Here is a 21280-nt window from a genome sequence, read left to right as displayed (position 1 = left end):
AAATTAAATTAAATTAAATACGAGTCACCTTACAAAGTCGCATTTTACCACAAATACTACTGCAAAATGAAAAATTGAGGGGAGTAAAATTAAAGACTTGTTTTGGGCACAGAACTTAACCGTGCATTGTGTCACGCCTCTTTTACAGCGCACGCACTAGCAGGTCAGAAAGCAGTAGCTGCATCCCAAATGGCACACTATACACTTACTCAACGGCATCGCACAGGTATGTAGTGTCGTCCCAAATGGAACACTGATGTTTTTTTTACCATGCGGAAAATCAAACCGTTTTTTAATGACGATTGATGGTTGCCATGTCAGTCAAATAAATGACCAAACTACCAAATAATATTTGCCATGAGTATAATCGCATTCACCACTAGGAGACGATATAATCACTCTCATAGGATAATTGTGCTTTTACAATCCAAAATAAAGCAATCCTACATCAGTGCCGGAAAGCTCAGCCCCTTCTGCTACGTGAGCAATGCTGCAGTTGTCGAGTGTATGAACTATCCAGCATTACACACTTCACTTTAACAGTTGAATAAGTGCATCATCCGGATATTTTTTTCAGTACTTTTTTAGTTTTGTGAATGCACTACTTAAACTATTTATACTACAAAACGGCGTACAATAGTGCTTAAGTATGTCATTTGGGATGCAGCTAGTGTGTGTGCAGAGCAAGAGCTGAAGCAGTGAGCCAGCTTTTACATCAGTGTGTTTTGATTTACCTATCTATATACAGCTGAAGTCAGAATTAGAAGTCCTCCTGAACCTACCTAAATCACATTCAGGGTTCATACACATTTTTACTGCTTAAATTCCAAGACTTTTTCATGATTTTCCCAAGACTTAAGTAAATATTTATGACCTATTGTTTCATGCAATGTCTACATATGCATGGTTAAAAAAAATGCATGTTCAAATTTATTACAGCATATCTTAAAACACACAGCAATCTATTTTGTTTCAATTTATATTTATATCTATGCAAAACTGATTTCAATAATGCGTACACCGCACAAATAATGGGAGTATGTGATTGGCCAAGGACTGAAAAGAAGTAAATAACCTATATTCAAGTATACAGATATCCGTTTTCCATGACTTCTCCAAAACTTTGTGGGTTTTCTCTGCTTTTCCTAAATTTTTCCAGGCCTGGAAAATGCCAAGTCAAAATTCAAATGACTTTTCCAGGTTTTTTACGACTGTATGTACCCTGCATTTTATTTGTAATTTGGACAGTGGTCTGAAAATGTATATTTCTAAATACCTTAAATTATATAACTTTGATTACTTAAATTATATAAATATATAAATTACTTAAAATACTTTAATTAATAGAATTTAAATAAATTTAAAAAATAGAATTTCTTCAAAATAAGAAAACATTTTAGAAAATAGTTAATTATTATTAGTAGTTGGAATTAAATCATTTAATAATGACTACAACAAATGTTTGCATTACTATAATGGTATATTATAATTCATAATTAAAAATAACAAAATAAGATTTAAAAAGTAAGAAAAATAGATATAAAATAGTAGTACAAGTACAAGTAGTACAAGTATTATTATTATTATTATGAATTAAATCATTTAATAATGACTACAAAAATGTTTGCATTAATACATTAGTAAAAATAATAATAATAGCAATAATAGTAGCAACAATATAAAAAATATTAATAATTAGGGGTGTAACGATTTATCGTTGTACGATTTATTGCGATGCAAAAATGCCTCGATATGCATCGTGGCGTTATGACGATTTGATTACGATATGACGTCCGTTTTCTCTTATTTGTTGAGCTGTTTGCACGTGAGCTACGTTCCACCTGCTGTCACACGTGAGTTCAGAATGCAGCAGCAGTAATGTTAGCAGACCAAGATGAGTGGAGTTGAAATAGAGGATGGCCCATCCTCTCAAAATCAGACATCTGGCAACATTTCGGTTGTCCAGTTATTGCTTTAGACTCGTCCGCTTTTTGACACGCATACTGGGTCAAACATCCTAAGTTTTAAAGTCTTCACAGTGATTTACATACTTTGCACAGCGACATGGATAACCTCCTAATGGTGTTGAAAGAGTCACATACTGTATTTATAAGGTACAATTCACCCTAAAATATCATTCTGTCTTCATATAATGATGTATTGGCCGCCGCAAAAATCACACATGACGTGAGCTGTTACTACAGAGGGCGGATGATAGAGGCGCGCGTATTGCAAGCCGTTTTAGCATTTAAACCTTTGATCTGACTATCCATAAATATATTTAGAGATATCTCTAATTATATTTTGACTAGTCATAATTATAATTCGACTAGTCAAAATATAATTAGAGATATCTCTAAATGAATTTAATTAAATATGAATTAAATATATTTATGGATAGTCAGAACAAAGGTTTAAATGCTAAAACGGCTTGCCATACGCGCGCGTCTGCTTCAGTGAACAGAACCTGCAGGTTGTAACTAATAAAGTAGTAAACAACATTCAGTTTGTGGAACAGAGTGAACTTTCAGGAGCCGCGTGGGAAGTATAAACAGCACTTAGCAGTGGAAATGAAACCGAAAACGTACACATTATTTAAACAATCATATCGCATTTTAGAGTTATGATTACGACGAGCATTAACCCTTTTGAGTACAGAGGTACACAAAAATGCACGTCAACATGATACACTTGATAGATACACTTGACCGAAGAAATAGTAAACCTGCCTAAACTGCTGAAAAGAGCCACGACTGTCCTGTGTAATGAAAAGACTGCCACCCTGTCACTCATCATGCCCAACATGAAGACAGCCATCCATAAAAACCTCTCAGACAGATACACATAAGTTCAGGATTATCTTATACAACTGCTGATTACCTGGAAATGTGGATTTTTTTTGCACACAGAAAAAACACAAGTGACCAAGCAAAGCCTTAAGCTCTTACTGTTAAATTCAATTGAATAGAAAGCTTTTTTTTTTTTTGCACTTTTACTTATATTGTTCCTTAATTTTGTCTCTGTCATTTCAATAATATTTTTTAAGAATTTTTTAAATTGTTTTATTTTCCAGAGACAGAACTGTTTAATTTAATTTCTTAAAGAAGGTTCAGTTTAACAAGTTAAAACAAAAAAATACATAAAAAATAGTTTACTTGGTAAAATTTGCATTTCAGTTAAATTTTAAATTTTTATTCCAAATATCGTGATACATATCGAATCGTGAACATTACATCGTGATACACATCGTATCATGAGCTGAGTGTATCGTTACACCCCTATTAATAATAATAATCATCATCATAATCATAATAATAATAATTATTATTATTTTTATTATATTATTAATAATAATAGTAATAATAATATTGTTATTATTTTTTATTAAATTGTCTAATAATGACTTCAAATTGTTTCCATTAATATATTGGATAATAATAATAATAATAATAGTAATAATAATAATAACAATAATAAATTTTATTGTTATTATTATTGTTGTTATTATTAATAACAGTTGTTTTGCAATATAATAATAAAAAATATATACAACTACATTATTATGTACATATTTACATTATCATATTAATATTGCTAGTATTAAATTATTGTAAAAAAAACTGTGGAGTAAACATTTGCATAATTAATAATCATTAACCACCATCATCATCATCATCATCGGTAAATCACAAACATATGAATTATTTTTAAAAAGGTGTTAATTATTTTTAAAAAGGTTTTGAGTAAAAAATCTCTATTGACTGAACCAGAAGCTAAAAAAAAAATGTGTAAAAAAAATGAACGTTTTAGACATTCCTTCTATAAAAATGATGCACAACCATGTTAAATACTTCAAAATGTCTCCTTAAGGTGCATTTTGTGGTCAAACAGCAGTACAGTAAGGTGTTGACCTTTGACCCCAAGTAACATCAAACTAGAGGAGTTGAAAGAAATCAGACGCGCTTCACAGATCCAGACACCATCATATGCGCGAACCCCCCCGCCCCCGCTCCCTCCCCTCTGCTAATGATTGACTCCTTTTGAATAAGAAGTTATGAAACGAGTTCCAAAATGCATGCCAGGCTCTTCAATGCGCAGCTGATGCGAACGGTGCACTTTCTTAAGGCCTTGCACTTGTTCTAAAAGGAATTATGCAACCACGGTTTCAACATACAAACTTATTCAGCATGAGTAATCGTTGCAAACCTGCAGGATCTGTGCCGCCCAGATTTTGTGACGAGGAGATGGGGCGGCAATGATGTGCCCTCTGGGAAGCTTTCAGGAAGTCCTAGCCATGTTAGCCTGGGTTTCATCACCAGAGCCATCACAAAAACCCCTCTCTCGCGATCCTCCATTTCCATTGGCCATGCTGCTGCCCAATTAGTCAGCCTAAAGAAGCAACAACCCCCCCTCCACGTCTGACTGTAGGGCCAATACTTCCAGTCCAATAAGTCTACTCTTAAACTTTATGCACCAGCTTTAACAACAACTTTGAGTCACACTTCCCAAACATTAACACAGAATAAAGCAGAAAAGAAGAGGAGACGTGAGGAAGCTCAATAGTGGACCTGAATATGACAGAGAACATCAAATAGGAGGAAAGGTTTGTTTGGGCTTCTTAGCCAAATCTAAGCTAAAGAGATAAAGAAAATGTCTTTTGATAAAAGAATGTGAAACAGGGACAACATGGCATTGAATATCAATATTAGCGATGCATATGAATAAGACTGCTACTTAAAAATGAACTTTAAAAAGTTATAGCATTAATAATAAAAAAAAATACAAGCCCCGAACGTTGTGTCTATGTAGACATGAACTGTTTAAGCTAAAAATAAAAATAAATGAAAACAAAAATAAATAAAAAATAAACAAATATAAACAAATATATTTGTAAAATAAAAACAATAATAAATAAAAACATATATAAATAAAATTTATTTAAAAGGAACAAACAAATATAAAGAAACAAAAATACAAAGAAAAGAAATAAAAACAAATATAAATATCTAAGAATATATATATATATATATATATATATATATATATATATATATATATATATATATATATATATATATATATATATAAAATAAAAATAAACAAACAAAAATAAAATAAATAAAAAGAAATTAAATTAAATATATTATAAAAATAAAAGTAAAAATAAACAAATATAAAGAAATAAAAAATAAAACAAATAGAAATAAATATATTAATAAATATAAATAAAAAATAAACAAAAAATATATTTGTAAAAAAACAAATAGAAATATAAGTAAAGAGAATAAAAATTAAGTAAAATTAATAAATAAAAACAAATATATAAATAAATATAAATCTAATAAATTAAACAAATAAAGAAATATATTTGTAAAAATAAATATTAACAAATAAAAAATAAAAAGTAATTTAAAAAAGAAACTAAAAATAAAGAAGAATTTAAAAATATAAAGAAATAAAAATAAAAGACAACTAAAACAAGCATAAAAAAACAAAAGATAAATATACATAAATAAAAAATAAAGAAATATAAATTAAAAACAAATATAAATAAATATATAAATTAATTAAGTACTGACTACAAAAGTTCATTTGATTCACCAAAAAAAATAAAACATTTAGACAGCAAGAATTTGTGTATGCAAACATTTTTATTGGCCAATTGCTTTTTATTCTTCTGTCAGTCTAGTTTGGAAAACGCCATTGGACAATTGACATATGGAAGACAAGTGACTACTCAATTATTTGTAATATATCAATTAAATTGCCATCAACCATATTTCCAAGTCCCGAAATGAAAATCTCGGGGAAAAAATAAACTGATATTAATAATAATAATAATAATAATTATAATAATACATTTTATTTAAAGGCGCCTTTCTTGACACTCAAGGTCACCACAAGACAGCAAAAACAGTCAGTTTAAATAAAAACATAATACGTATAAAAGTCAACAGAAAACAATACAATCTTAAAAAGTGCACATAAGTTGATGTCTACATAATTCCATACTAATGTTAAAGTCAGAAATTATCCCATCATTAACAATCATTACTGTATTTGAGCAAATGTCTACAAAACACCAAAACAGCTCCTTATATTGTGAAAAAACATAGCAGCAACACACAAAACAGAACACAGAAACAACTACAATAAAAATCGTTATCAGTATATTTAAGCAAGCACAGATGCAATTTAGCAAGCTACGCTAGGAGAGAAATATTATCGATATCTCAAAAACAATTCAGCGTAGCCCTTTATTCAGACTTCAAAAAAATACAAAAATTAAAAAAAAAAAAACATTCACTTGCTTCCCACCAGAAAATCTCTCCTAAATGTGCAGCATTAATGATGCAGATATTGTGAACTCGCTGCTCCAGACTAGGGTAGAGTGAGGACATGAATAAAAGCTGCGGCTTTCAGATGGTGACACACATAGCTTCTCTGTGTTCATTATTTATGTGCAACACACCATACAATAACTTACTGTATTTACTGCAGCTGAAGCTCATTATTAGATCTTCCCTCTGGACTAACTAGTAATCAGCGCTGGTAGTTTCCACCTGACTAGTTCTCGAAGATGTGCTGTGCATCAAGTACTGTATAAGAGGAACAGAATAGCAGCAGGCATGTCTGGCCAATAAAATAAACACAAATGAAGTATTTGCAACATCATAAGAATTTGGGCGTGTTAAGACTTGGAAGTTTTGTTCAATCACATTTTTTATAAAACTGTTTGTATTCTTGTTCTCCGTTTTGTGTTCTGAGAGCGTGGAAACTAAGAGCTCTACATTTAATTTGAACCAAATGTAATGTTAGAATTGTCATTTCATTTCAATAAATTGCAAGCACTAAAATATGAAATTATACACACATATACACTAACTGGGCACTTTATTCAGTACACCTTTCTAGTACCGGGTAGGACCCTCTTTTTTGCCTTCTGAACGGCCTTAATCCTTCATGGCATAGATTCAACAAGGTACTGGAAATATTCCTGAGATTTTGGTCCATATTGACATAATAGCAAAACACAGTTGCTACCGATTTGTCGGCTGCATATCAATGATGAGAATCTCCCGTTCCACCGCATCCCAAAGGAAAATCTATTGGATTGAGCTCTGGTGACTGGGGAGGCCATTTGAGTACAGTAAAATTATTGTCATGTTCAAGAAACCAATCTGAGATGATTTGTGCTTCATCATATGGCATGTTATCCTGCTGGAAGTAGACATCAGAAGATGGGTACACTGTGGTCATAAAAGGACGTGGTCAACAACAATACTCAGGTAGGCTGTGGCATTGACACTATTCGTAATTGGTACTAATGAGCCAAAAGTGTGGCAGGAAAATATCCCCCACACCATGATACTGTGTTCACAACAGACGCGGATAAATCAAGATATTCGCACGTAAAAAGACAACATTTTGAGTTTACTAATTTTATATACGTGTCAAATTCGCTTCACAACAGACGCGGATTCATGTGATAGGCAGGGCTTCTGTCTGCCTGGTCACTGTTAGCTTCGTTGTTAAATGGCTAACATGGATTTTATTGAGAAAATACCCGTTTTATTTGCTTTATGAAGGCTGAAAACCAGCATTGAATCGTTTGGAGCCGTGTCTGAGTCCACTAGATACTTTCAGAGGTGCACCCAGCTCTGTAAGTTCATAAACTCCTCTAGAAACTATACCTGGATGATAAAGGCTTTCAGCGGTGCTTCCGACTAAGCCAAGCCCAGTTTGATCCAGGACACCAAGAACAGGTGCTGCGTCATAAGCACGCCCCTACAAGAGAAAGCTGCTGATTGGTTAATAAAGCACGAATGTACAGTGAAGTTCAAATTTTCGAACTTGAGAAATTCTCGCATTAAGCGTGTCAATCACATCAATCGCGCAAAACGCTCAACCCGTGCTGCTTCATTCGCACGAATCGAATAATTTGCGCATTGCACCACAGCATGTCTATTTGCGTCTTTGCATTGACTTAAAATGTAAATCACTTGACGCTTCTTCCGTGTCTGGTGTGAACGCATTACATCACCACCAGCAGCCTGAACCGTTGATACAAGGCAGGATGGATCCATGCATGTTGTTGACACCAAATTCTGACTCTACAATCCAAACGTCACATCAGAAATCACTTATCAGACCAGAAATCAGACTTATCAGACCAGACAACATTTTTCCGATCTTCTATTTTACAATTTTGGTGAACCTGTGTGAATTGCAGCATTGGTTTCCTGTTCTTGGCTGACAGGAGAGGCACCCGGTGTGGTCTTCTGCTACTGTTACCCATCCGCCTCAAGGTTAGATATGTTGTGCATTCAGAGATGCTCTTCCGCATACTTCCTTTGTAATGAGTGGCTATTTGAGTTACTGTTGCCTTTTTATCAGCTCGTACGAGTCTGGCCATTCTCCTTTGACATCAACAAGGCATTTGCGCCCACAGAACTGCCGCTCACTGGAAGTTTTTTCAGACCTTTCTCTGTAAACCCTAGAGATGGTTGCGCCCCCGTCTGACACCAACAGCCAGTTCAAAGTCACCTTTCTCCCCCATTCTGATGTTCGATTTGAACTGCAGCAGATCGTCTTGACCATGTCTATATGCTTAAATACATTAAGTTGCTGCCATGTGATTGGCTGATTATAAAGTCAAAAGTTTACCTTTTTTTGTCAGTTATAGGAACAATTTTGTGAACATTAATTTACATTATCTCATTAAAACATATTGTAATATGTATAAAAAAAACTAGGGCTGAACAATATATCGTTTGTGCATTAATTTTGCAATGTGTGTATCTGCAATAGTCAGATTATTTATTAAAAAAAACTAAATATATTATTAAATATGTTTTTATTATTATTTGTACAATGATGACCATGATATTTTACATTAAATTGTTCAATTTTAGTACTTGAATACTGTTAGACTCGCCAGAACACCATAAAGCACTGTTTGCTTATTTATTTTGCTTGCAATTTATATGTTATAATATGCAGATTCACAGCATAGAAAAACATTTGATCATTCCAGTTAATCTATATTAATGAAATCTTTTCAAACATAAAATCGCAGCAAAGAAAAATATCACAATGTCAGATTTTTCCAATATCGTGCAGCCCTAATAGAAACTACATGTAACTAGAATATATTACCTTATTCAACTTACCAAAACATTCAGTTCCTTAGAGGATGTCTAAGATCAAAATGTTTAAATAAAATGGTACAAAAAATAAAAATAATAGCCTAAATCTCCATTGAATATTATGAAAAACACATCCGAATAAATAATTATATCAGTGGATCAAACAATTAAACCACAGCATTTGTGTCACTGCATATTCCGTTAGCACGATAAACGAACTGAAGTCAATTGACTGGAGCTGAAATCCAATCTGACATGTCTGGCGTAACACACAGCTAAGCCTAACCTTCATCTCTGAACTTGACATCAAATGAGACACCCAATACTCAATGGCATTTTTTGTGCACCCTGTGGCAAAAGGTATCTATCTAACCAATACAAAGCGCAGTGCGGGAATCTCTCCACGTCACGGTAAATGAGCTGGTCGAAAACATATTAACTGATGCACTGCTCATGTAGACAATGGCACGACCCTAGCTGTTAACAAGGATGCAGTGATAGCATGTGACGGATTACACACTCCTTAAACAGGCAGGGTGGCCAATGGAGCCAAACATAAGCAGCACCTCGCTGCATTTGGGTGGCGAGCAGACAGTCAGACAACAGCTTATGTACACATACTCAAACAGCATGTGCTGAGTTTAGCTTAACATCCACAAAAGAACAGCTAAATGTTTCAAACTTCATGCTGTCTACATAAGCAGATATTAAATTATGCAATACATTCTGATAATAAATATGCTTGATAGTGTTATCGTCTTAACATTTAAATTGGGCGAATAATTTTTCTTTAAACTTTTAAAAAGCATTAAGATTATTCTTCTCGTTGTATTGGAAGTGGTTTTCACCACAGCACAAACTGCTTGAAGATTTATTCCCTGATCACAGCAAACAAGTTTCTTGCAGTGATGGGTGCCATTTTAAAAGGTTTTCAACTGGCAGCAAGGGTTTTGCATTTCGTTCATGTAGCCCAGGCACGTTCTAACCACTTGCCGTGCGCTCTGTGCACCTCCAATTGAAAAAAAAAAGTCAACTGTGTGGAAAAGGTTCCCGATGTCATGCACTCCAGCACCAAGACAGTTGATTCAGTGGTTGCCTAGCAACATAAAAATGGTAGTGCACTGCTCTTTTCTAAAGTCAACAAAATAGCAGTCCACCTTTTTTTTTTTTTTTTAGAACTGAACCACACATTCGGTGTGATCCACCGCTTAATACGCTGTGATCGGCGTCATTTTTAAAAGGTTTTCAAATTGCAGTAAGTGTTTTGCATGTAGTTTATATGGCCCAGGCATGTTATAACCACTTGCTGCAACTCATGTTTTTGACAAAGCTCTCTGTGCACCTGCAGTTGAAAAACGTCAACTGTGTGGAAAAAGTGCCCATAAAAATCATAAAAAACATAAAAATCACAGTGCACTGCTCTTTTCTAAAGTTAATAAAACAGCAGTCCAAGTGTTTTGCATGTCATTTATGTGGCCCAGACACGTTATAACTACCTGCTGTGCCTTAAGGTTTTGACAAAGTGCTCTGTGCACCTGCAGTTGAAAAAAAGTCAACTGTGTGGCAAAAGTGCCTGATGTCATACACTCCAGCACCAAGATCGCTGATAAAGTGGTTGCCTAGCAACATAAAAATTGCACTGCACTGCTCTTTTCTAAAGTCAACAAAACGGCACTGCACATCACATTAGTTTAGAATCGAAAAGCACATTCGGTGTGATCAACCTCTAAATGGGCTGTGATGGGCACCATTTTTAGAAGGTTTTCAAATGGCAGCAGGTGTTTTCCATGTTTTTTATGTGGTCCGGGAATGTTTTTAACCACCTGCTGCGCCTCAAGTTTTTGAAAAACAGCACTCTATACAACTGCAGCTGAAAAAAAGTCAACTAAAACGTGCCCGATGTCATGCACTCCAGCAACAAGCAACATAAAAATTGCAGTGTCTATCATTAAAGTCGACAAATTGGCAGTCCAACCCGCATTGTTTTTTTTAGAACTGAACAGAACATTCAGTGTGATCAACCCCTTAATTGGCTGTGATGGGTGCCTTTTTTTAAAAGGCCGCGAGTGTTTTACATGTTGTTTATGTGGCCCGGGAATGTTTTAACCACCTGCTGTGCCTCAAGACAAAGCGCTCTGTGCACCTGCTGTTGAAAAATCAACTGTGCAGAAAAAATGCCCGATGTCATGCACTCCAGTACCAAGCAAAAAAAAAAAATACAAGTAAAAACCATTCACAGCATGTTGCTCTTTTCTAAAGTCAACAAAATGACAAGCCACCTTACTTTTTTTTTTTTTTACTGATCAGCACACCCGGTGTGATCTTGCCCTAAAAATGCTATTTATTTATAAATGAAAATTTGCAAGTTAATCTACCAACTATTCGTTGACAAACAGTCATTTTTACAGTTTTTTTTTTTTTTTGCCACACAAAGACGTCCACAGAGCTTTGAAGGCACATGGAATGCGTTTTTGGTTCCTTTTTTGAACTCCTTAAGAATGTTACTGTCAGTGGAGAATGTGGGATCTCTCGAATTTAACTTAAAATATCATATGTGGGCAACGCAGTGGCGCATTAGGTAGTGCTGCCGCCTCACAGGAAGAAGGTCGCAGGTTCAAGCCTCAGCTGGTTTAGTTAGTGTTTCTGTGTGGAGTTTGCATGTTCTCCCTGCGTCCGCGTGGGTTTCCTCTGGGTGCTCCGGTTTCCCCCACAGTCTAAAGACATGTGGTACAGGTGAATTGGGTAGGCTTGTCCGTGCTGTATGAGTATGAATGAGTGTGTGTGGATGTTTCCCAGAGATGGGTTGCAGCTGGAAGGGCATCTGCTGCGTTAAAACATGCTGGATAAGTTAGTAGTTCACTCCTCTGTGGCGACCCCGGATTAATAAAGGGACTTAGCCGAAAAGAAAATGAATGAATGAATGAATGAATATAATAATTTGTGTTTTGAAGATAAATTCTAAATATTCTACATTTTACTTTGTTGGAAACATTTACTATCAAGCAAAAAAAAAAATTTTTGTTATTATATCTGTTATAACTAAACCAGTTTGCAGCTTATGTCAGTACTCTGATAATACCATACATCATGATAAACGCTTCAGCAATTATCCAAACTGATAATCTGATATCATCAAACTCCCAAATCTGTTCATAATGTCTTTCCACATATGATCAGCATAGAGGAGTCATCATAAGGAGATAAATATGAGCTTCGAGTCCTTAGGGCATTTCTGACTAAGGGGATGCATGCAGTCTGAGATCGCCTTTCTCTAAGTGAATCATGCACTTATGCTCTGCGGAGGACAGAAGCCCATCATCGGGTTTTCTCATGGGCTACTCTGAGGTCGGATGGTTAAGCTGCTTTGATGGCTGCTCATGCCTCACAATATTAAGACTACTTTATATGACACCATGCTGGGCGCTGCATTAATAACTTAAGCAGGATGTCGGGATGATTTATCTACTTTGACATACAGTACCACATTGTACTGCTCTAAAATGTAATGGTTATGTAAAATGTAAAGCAAAACGTAAACAAAATGCTATCAGTTACATCAAATTTAAGTTAAAAGAGGTTCTTTTTACACCTGTAATTAAAAAGCATTTGGTTTGATAGGTCCAAGTAAATGATTTATCTACTTTGACACACAGTACAACATTGTACTACGCCGAAATGTAACAGTTATGTAAAATGTAATCTAAATGTTAACAAAAATGTAACCATTTACATACAATTTAGGCTAACAGAGGTCCTTTTAACAGCCATTATTAAAAAGCATTTTGGTTTGATGGGTCTTGCTTGATTATGGTGAAAAAAAATATTGACAGTTATTTTGGTCAAGAGTGTAAAAGTTATGTTACGATACTGGAATTTCTAACTTCTTTTTTTTTTTTATTGAGTGATATGACAGACATAGTGAAAGACTTTCCACTTTTAAACTTTTGTGACAGAACAATAAAACATTTATATATAAAAAATATGATAAATAACATGACAATAATAACAGCAATAATATTAAATAAAAAGGGGTGAATAAAATAATAATAGTAAAAAAATAATAATAAATAAATAAATAAATAAATAAATAAATAAAAACATGATAAAAGTAGGGGGGGAAGAAGGGGGGGTGTGGAGGAGGTGATGTCAATGAATTGGTAAAATACAATCAGTGGACAAACTTAGAAACGACTGAAAGTAAGTTATGAGGGGTTGTCATTTATCGTAAAAAGATGTGTAATTGGCAGAGCGAGAGCTTCTGATCTTTTCTACCTTCAGAAAGTACATGGTGTCCACAAGCCACTGTGAAACACTTGGTGGTTTAGACGACTTCCACAGAAATAAGACTCGACGTCTAGCTAATAATGAGGTAAAGGCAAGTACCTCTAACTGTTTAAATGTAAATCGGGTCCAATCCTTGGGGACACCAAAAATCGCAGTGGTGGGACAGATATACACTTTAGTTTGGAATATTTTTGACAAGGTTTCAAAATAATTGTTCCAGTAGTTTTGTAGTACTGGGCAGAAAAAAAAAAACATATGACTCACGTTGCAGGGTGACATGTGACATCTGTCAGGAATTTCTAACTTCAATACAATACTCGATACTATTTTCGATACTGCAAAAAACCTAATTAATTAATTGAAATGTAAAAAAAAATGTAACCAGTTAAAGTACATAAAATTTAGGTTAACTGAGGCCCTTTTTACACTCACTATTAAAAAGCATTTTGGTTTGATGGGCCTAGGGTTGTAACGGTATGAATTTTTTACGGTATGATAATCGTCTAAAACAATACCACGGTTTGACGGTTTCGCGGTATACGGTATTAAATATTAATTCTCATAGCAAAGACCCTGAAAAGAATAAGAACACGTTTTCTGATTGAACAAAAGTTTTATTTCAACAAACTTTTGAAAGAACCATTTTAATAAAACTATAGAAGTCTTTTATAAAAATAAACTGAAAAATCTCCCATTTTAATAAATTAAATTAGAAGGAATAAACAAGCAGGGTCTTTTAAGATTAGACAAAAATAAACTTAAACTGTCCTTCCTTATAAGCAGGATAAATGGGAGACCAAAACTGCAATACCAAGTTTATGGCTGTAAACATGTATTTAAAGCGTTGTTTTTTTTCAGTCTAGGTTGTGATGAATAAATGTAAGCATGTTGAGATTTTCAGGACTTAATCTTGACCGCTGAGGTGAGAGAATGTGTCCACTTGTACAATGAACAAATAAAAACATAATAAATAATGTGTCAAAGTCCAAATAAACATGGTGCAAATCCTCAGTAAAAAATAGATATAAATATTTACTATACTATAAATAGTTACATAACGAAACTAGATTCAATATGGAACATCCTTAGGTTTTATGTGCCAGCATGGATATGGTTGTCTGTGGATATGGATTTGGATATGGTTGTATGCAATGCAGACAAACAGCTGCACCTTCATTTGTGTCTTTTGAAAACAGCAAGAGCAGCAGTTCGTCTTTGCTGTGTCACTGTTTTGTCATGTTTCTGTGCTGCTGTGCATGCAAAAGTACTTAGTATGAGAATTATTTTATGCAAAACTTTTTTTTTTTGCGTTTTATTTAGCCGCGCAGAAATGTATGCCTATCTCTCATTCCGTGTTGTTCAAAAAGCTCAGTGTTGGTCCACAAACAAAAGTGAAACCTATGCTTATTGGTTGTGATATAGCGAGTTTGAACCAATCTGGGCATGGAGGAGGGACAATGCATCAATGTATCATGTCTGGTTTGTCCGGAGACACAGTGACGAGCGTTTCTTTGTCAAATCAGCGTTGTCAAATTTTGATGACGTAACCACACTGATTCCGGAGCCTCTGAAAGTCCGAATGTTATGTGATACAGCACTTGAAAGCTGAGATTCTCCTCTTTATGCCAATCTTTGAATTGTATGAATCAGATCAGCGGATCAAAAGTTATTAAACATTTAAGAGCAATACTTATTTTTAGCCGCGGGCGGCTGTCTCGGTCTTTAAGGGTTAAAACCGTTGATATGCAATTGTTCATGGTATGATAATCGTGCACGTTCAAATCGTGGTAAACCGTCATACCGGTATATTGTTACAACCCTAGATGGGTCAAAGTAAGGTTGCTCAAATATGGAAAAAAAAGAAAAGAAAAACAAAAACACATTTATTTTAGTCAAAAGAGTAAGAATTGCTACGATACTGGAATTTCTAACTTCGATACGATACTCGATATCATTTTTGATACTGCGAATAATCCCATTAATTAATCAAAATGTAAAGAAAAATGTAACCAGTTCCAGTTCATAAAATTTAGGTTAACAGAGGTGCTTTTTACACTCGTTATTAAAAAGCATTTTGGTTTGATGGGTTGAAGTATAAGGTTGCTCGATTATGGGAAAAAATAAGTAAAACTTCACAATTATTCTGGTCAAGAGTGTAAAAGGTAAATGTTACGATACTGGAATGTTTTAAGGTAGATGGATGCAAACAATTTATATGGGCTGAATTTAAAACAAACAAATTAAAGTTGAACATTACTAAATTTTATTTGTTTAAATTCAGCTCATATAAACGGTTTGCAACCACTTACATTAAAAAACACGTGTAAATCCAATAGTTTTTTATGTAGTAAAAGCATCCAGCCTGCACTAAAGCACCCATCATTCTCTAACCCAAACTATAAAACACCACATTAACTCCACAACACACAAGCATATTACAGACAAATGCTTATCGCAAGAAAAAAGTAACACTCACAAAAAAGCTTTCGATCTCTACTCTACAAGAAACAGACATTTTTATATGACTGCCATCTTCAAACAACTGACTTCACAAAAAGGAGGTAAAAGTACATAAAATAATTAAAACAGTTCAAGCGAAGCATTACAGTGAAGTGCTGATTGTGATGTAAAACTAAAAGAATGCTTATCATGATAACATGTGCACTTGTAAACACATCAAACACATTAAAGTGGACTAATCTCAAAGTAAACAACGCTCACCCATGCAAGATATGCAATAAAAAATGTGTGTGAGCTGCACCTGCTGTCACCATCGATATATACACTAGCGGTGGCGTTCGCCAAGGGTTTGATGACTAATTGAGTGAAGAAAAAAAGGTGACTATTAATAATATAAGCCAAACAACGTTACGTGTTAAGATGCAGCATCACTAAATATTTATGCTACAGTTTTCGTATTAGAAAAAAACTCCAACTTGATGGTACTTTAAAGGTGACTAACGACGTGAAAATTATTAGTTATTTGCTGAATACGATGTAAAGAAAACTCAAATTATTTCAGTATTACAACATTGCTGAAACAATATTAAATATTGTGGTACAAAAAAAACATTGTAAATTAGTTTAATATTTTATGTACTATATAATGCATTAGTGTGTATAATTTATTGTTTATATAAATTGACAACAATAAAAATAAGCAATACAAATAACAAACAACATTTTGTTTAATAAACAGAGCAAGTTTAAGGGGACTCGAAGATTGTGCATAGCTAAAAATGCCATTGAACTAAGAATATATATATATATATATATATATATATATATATACACACACACACACACACACACACACACACACACACACACACACACACATATATATATATTAGGGCTGCACAATATATCATTTAAGCATCAATGTGTGCATCCACAATAGTCACATTGCAAAGAAATGTTAAGTTGCCTTTGCAGTGTTATTTTTACATTTACATATACAAAACCATCATGCATGCACTGTTTACTTCCCTTTTATCTTTGCTTTGTTGCATTTATACATGCTTGTAGTTTGTTTATTACATGTTCTGCATGATTCACTCCTTTACAGAATCATCCCAGTTAATCAAAAATACATTCGGTATCACTTTAGGGACCAATTCTCACTATTAACTAGATGCTTATTAGCATGCATATTATTGAGATATTGGCTGCTTATAAAGCACATGTTCTGTATGATCTTACTCTACATCCCTAATCCAACCCAATACCTAAACTACCTCAATAACTATTAATAAGGAGCAAATTAGAACGCTAAAAGCCATTAAAATGAACAATCTTAAAAAAATGATCCAAGTATAATTTGCTGAAAATTTGCTGAGTACGATGTAAAGAAAAACTCAAACAAAACATTTCAGTATTACAGCATTGCTGAAACACAATATTAAATATCATGGTAAAAAAAACAACTGTAGATTAGTTTAATATTATACATACTATGTATGTTAATTATATAATGCATTAGTGTGCATCATTTATAATTTATAAAAATTGACAATAAAAATAAGCAATACAAATAATAAATGTCTTTTTGTTTTATAAACGGAGCACTTTTAGGTAGACTCGAGCATTTTGTATAGCTAAAAATGCTTCTAAACTAATTACCACTCAGTATTTTATTTACACTGTGAAAGTAATGTGTTGTGGTTTTTCTTTTCCTCACTTGTAATGCCTCTCTGATTGAGAATTGTAAATAAAAAGTTAAACTAAAAAAAAATGCTTCTAAACTAAAAATATATACTAATATTAGTTATGGACAATATATTGTTTCAGCATCGATATCACAATGTGTGCATCCGCAATAGTGTAATTTTTACATTTACATATACAAAACCATAATGCATGCACTGTTTATTTCACTTTTATCTTTGCTTTGTAGTATTTATCCTTGCTTGTAGTTTGTTTATTACATGTTCTGCATTATTCGCTCCCTTACAGAATCATCCCAGTCAATCAAAATACATTCGGTAACACTTTAGGGACCAATTCTCACTATTAACTAGATGCTTATTAGCATGCATATTATTGAGATATTGGCTACTTATAAAGCACATGTTCTGTAGGATCTTGTTCTACATACACAATACCTAAACTACCTCAATAACTATTAATAAGGAGCGAATTAGGATGCTAAGAGTCATTAAAATGAACAACCTTAAAATAAAGTGTGACCAAAAGTTATATCCAAGTATAATTTGCTGAAAATTTGCTGAACATGATGTAAAGAAAAACTCAAAAAAAAAAAACATTTCAGTTTTACAACATTGCTAAAACAAAATAATAAATATCATGGTAAAAAAACAAATACATAATACAATGTAATAATAATGTAATAACAAATACAATAATAAATGTCATTTTGTTTAATCAACAGAGCACTTTTAAGTAGACTCGACGATTGTGTATAGCTAAAAATGCTACTAAACTAAAATATATATACTAATATTAGGGCTGCACAATATATCGTTTCAGCATCGATATCGAAATGTACCGCGATACCGCAAGTTACATCGCAAAAATATGCAATCTTGAGTTGACTTTGCAGTGCGATTTTTACATTTACAAAACCATAATGCATGCACTGTTAACTTCACTCTGATCTTTGATTCTTTGCATTTATCCATGCTTGTAGTTTGTTTATTCCATGTTCAGCATGATTCACTCCCCTACAGAATCATCCCAGTCAATCAGAATAATACATTTGATAGCACTTTAGGGACCAATTCTCACTATTAACTAGTTGCTTATTAGCATGCATATTATTGAGATATTGGCTACTTATAAAGCACATGTTCTGTATGATGGTATTCTACATGCCTAATCCAACCCAATACTTAAACTACCTTAATAACTATTAATAAGGAAAAATATAGGATACTAAGAGCCATTAAAATGAACTGAACCTTAAAATAAAGTGATCAAAAATTATATCCAAGTATAACAAAGTACATATATATTTCAGAAAAAAATAAATATCGCAATGCAAGATTTATCCAATATCGTGCAGCCCTAAATAATACACATAAGATGCATGTATTACATACAACATGTTTGACGTCTGACAGCTGTCATATTGCACTAAACGACAGAGAGCAGCGTTTCTGTAACTCTTTTTGTGTTCACAACCAAAAAAAAGTGAAAGCATGATGGTGTGCAGATGATGACAGGATTATTATCAGTATGAAGCAAACGATCCGCGGAAGGTGCGGAGTCGTGCGTCTTAATGAAGCCGACAAGATGTAGACGAGCACGGGTGAATTCTGCCACGGCTCTTCAATTGAACACTTTTATCATTGGGAAGTTGCGTTATAAAAAGCACTTGACTGAAAACATCGAGTTATTCTCCTTGTTTAAGATCATAAACAAATCCTCAGTGCAAACGACTCGATATGCTTCCTCCTTACAGCCTGGTTGTTTTCTCCATCTATCAGCCCACCGCGCGCGCTTCCATTGTGGACTGTGGAACTGCATTATGACATGCTCGCGTGCCCTGCTTCCCATCTGCAGCGATGCACTGCGTTCATTATTACAGTTTCACACACAGAAAAACACCATAATGTGCACCTTCAAAACAGCGTGGGTGGGTTAACATCTACTGTAAAGCATCCCCGCTTCTATCCCTGTCAAATAACACCACGAACAACTTACGTCAAGGATGTGAGAGAAGAAAAAAGCCCGTTTACGTTACATAAACACAGCGGGAACACGCGCAAAATATCCCGCGTCTAAAAATATCACGAGTAGAGAGATCCGTCAGTACTCACGCGTGTGCACGCGGCGATCGGCACCTCAATACAGATTCAAAGGACTCCCGTCCGCCATTGGAATAAAGTTGAGAGCCCACCTCTAATCTCGATGATGTTCCCGGGAATGGAGTGGATCTGTTTGATCACACGAGCGGCCTAGAATACTCTCGCGGGGTCGCCCGTCGGTAGCGCGCAACGTGGTTGCCGAAACACGCTGCAATTGGCTGTGCGCGCGTAATCACCGCCCACTTTCTGTCAGTCAGGGAAGGAGGCTGACCGCCAGCGACGGATCTGATTGGCCGAACACGTTAAAGCGAAACAGATTGGCTGTAAACACAACGGATGATTACATTTGTAAGATAAAAAAATGCTAATTTGTTGTGTTTAATTAATTATATCTGTAAACGACAGAGTGATGATGATCAGTTGGCTTGGCTGCAGCTATTGCAGGGTTGCAGTCTAATGAAATATTTATGCTAGTTTTATGCTGAGTTTCCTCACTGTCTGACTAAATGCATTTGATTCTTAATGACAGACAGGATTTGACTTGACTTTGGGTTTTAAAATTAAACTTTCTAACCTTAAATTATGTTCATCCTGTATTGTAGGATGTATATATATATATATATATATATATATATATATATATATATATATATATATATATATATATATATATATATATATATATATATATATATATATAATTATTTATTTATTTAAATTTTTTTATTTTTTTATTAATTGTTGACAAAACATACAGGCTGAAAAAAACTATATAACAGGCCCGTAGCCAGGGGGGTTCGATTGGTTCAAAAGACCCACCCCTCACTTAAAATTGTCCAGAATTTGTTTCATCTAAGAGCTCCTTTGTCCTTTTTCGACTGCTATGCCTTCATAAAAACTAAAAAATAATCCATCGAAAACCCTTCTAAGTAAAATTCATTTAAATACAATTGTTTTTACCCATGAATTTTCAATTGTATTTTTTTTACAAGAGAGACTATAAAAATTGTGAAGCTCTACCTTATTGTTATTATAATTTTTTTAATCATTATTATTTATTATTTTTAATAAAATGGACCAATTCTGACTGGGGACAGTTGAATGTGCTGGCCAGTTTATTTATAATTTGCCTAATAAATGACAATTGGCTTGTTTTTAATTTAAAACAGATTCTTTTTTTCTAGTGATATAGGATTTAATACATTTGTATTTTAAAAATAAGATTATTTTTATATTTTTTTATTCTAAATCTAGGAAATATGTTTTGGTACAACAAAAAGAGCTGTTATGATGACCATCCGACAAGCTAATCCAGCTAAAAATAGTGCTTAAAATATATATTTAAATCTCATAATTAAATAGAAAATGAGGTGTAAAACTGCAACAACAAAAAAAGCCCACTTATTGAGAAAAAAGAACCAATCCCTTTCACTAAGCTGGCTACGGACCTGTATAATGAAATATATCAAGTCAAATAACATCACCCCCCTGCCCTGCGGTCTCTTGAAACTGGGGTATCCAATGAATAGTAGTTAACAGAAAAACAAAAACAAAGTAACATTATTATAAAAAGTAAGG

General features: G+C 33.8%; 1 protein-coding gene across 2 annotated transcripts in view; it reads right to left on the bottom strand.

Moving 5' to 3' along the window:
* Positions 1–19865, bottom strand: part of adarb1b (adenosine deaminase RNA specific B1b) — a 321734-nt gene extending 301869 nt beyond the window's left edge. Inside the window, exon 1 of one of the 2 annotated variants that reach the window (XM_682018.11) lies at positions 19715–19865. The gene's annotated coding sequence lies outside the window, so the exon portion shown is untranslated. The remainder of the gene's footprint in view (positions 1–19714) is intronic. The other variant, XM_021479019.3, reaches the window with a different exon arrangement.
* Positions 19866–21280: the final 1415 nt, after the last annotated feature.

The sequence above is a fragment of the Danio rerio genome, chromosome 9 (assembly GCF_049306965.1).
Source record: "Danio rerio strain Tuebingen ecotype United States chromosome 9, GRCz12tu, whole genome shotgun sequence".
Taxonomy (NCBI): domain Eukaryota; kingdom Metazoa; phylum Chordata; class Actinopteri; order Cypriniformes; family Danionidae; genus Danio; species Danio rerio.
Note: the sequence above shows the minus strand (reverse complement) of the source record. Positions and strands in the feature narration are given on the sequence as shown.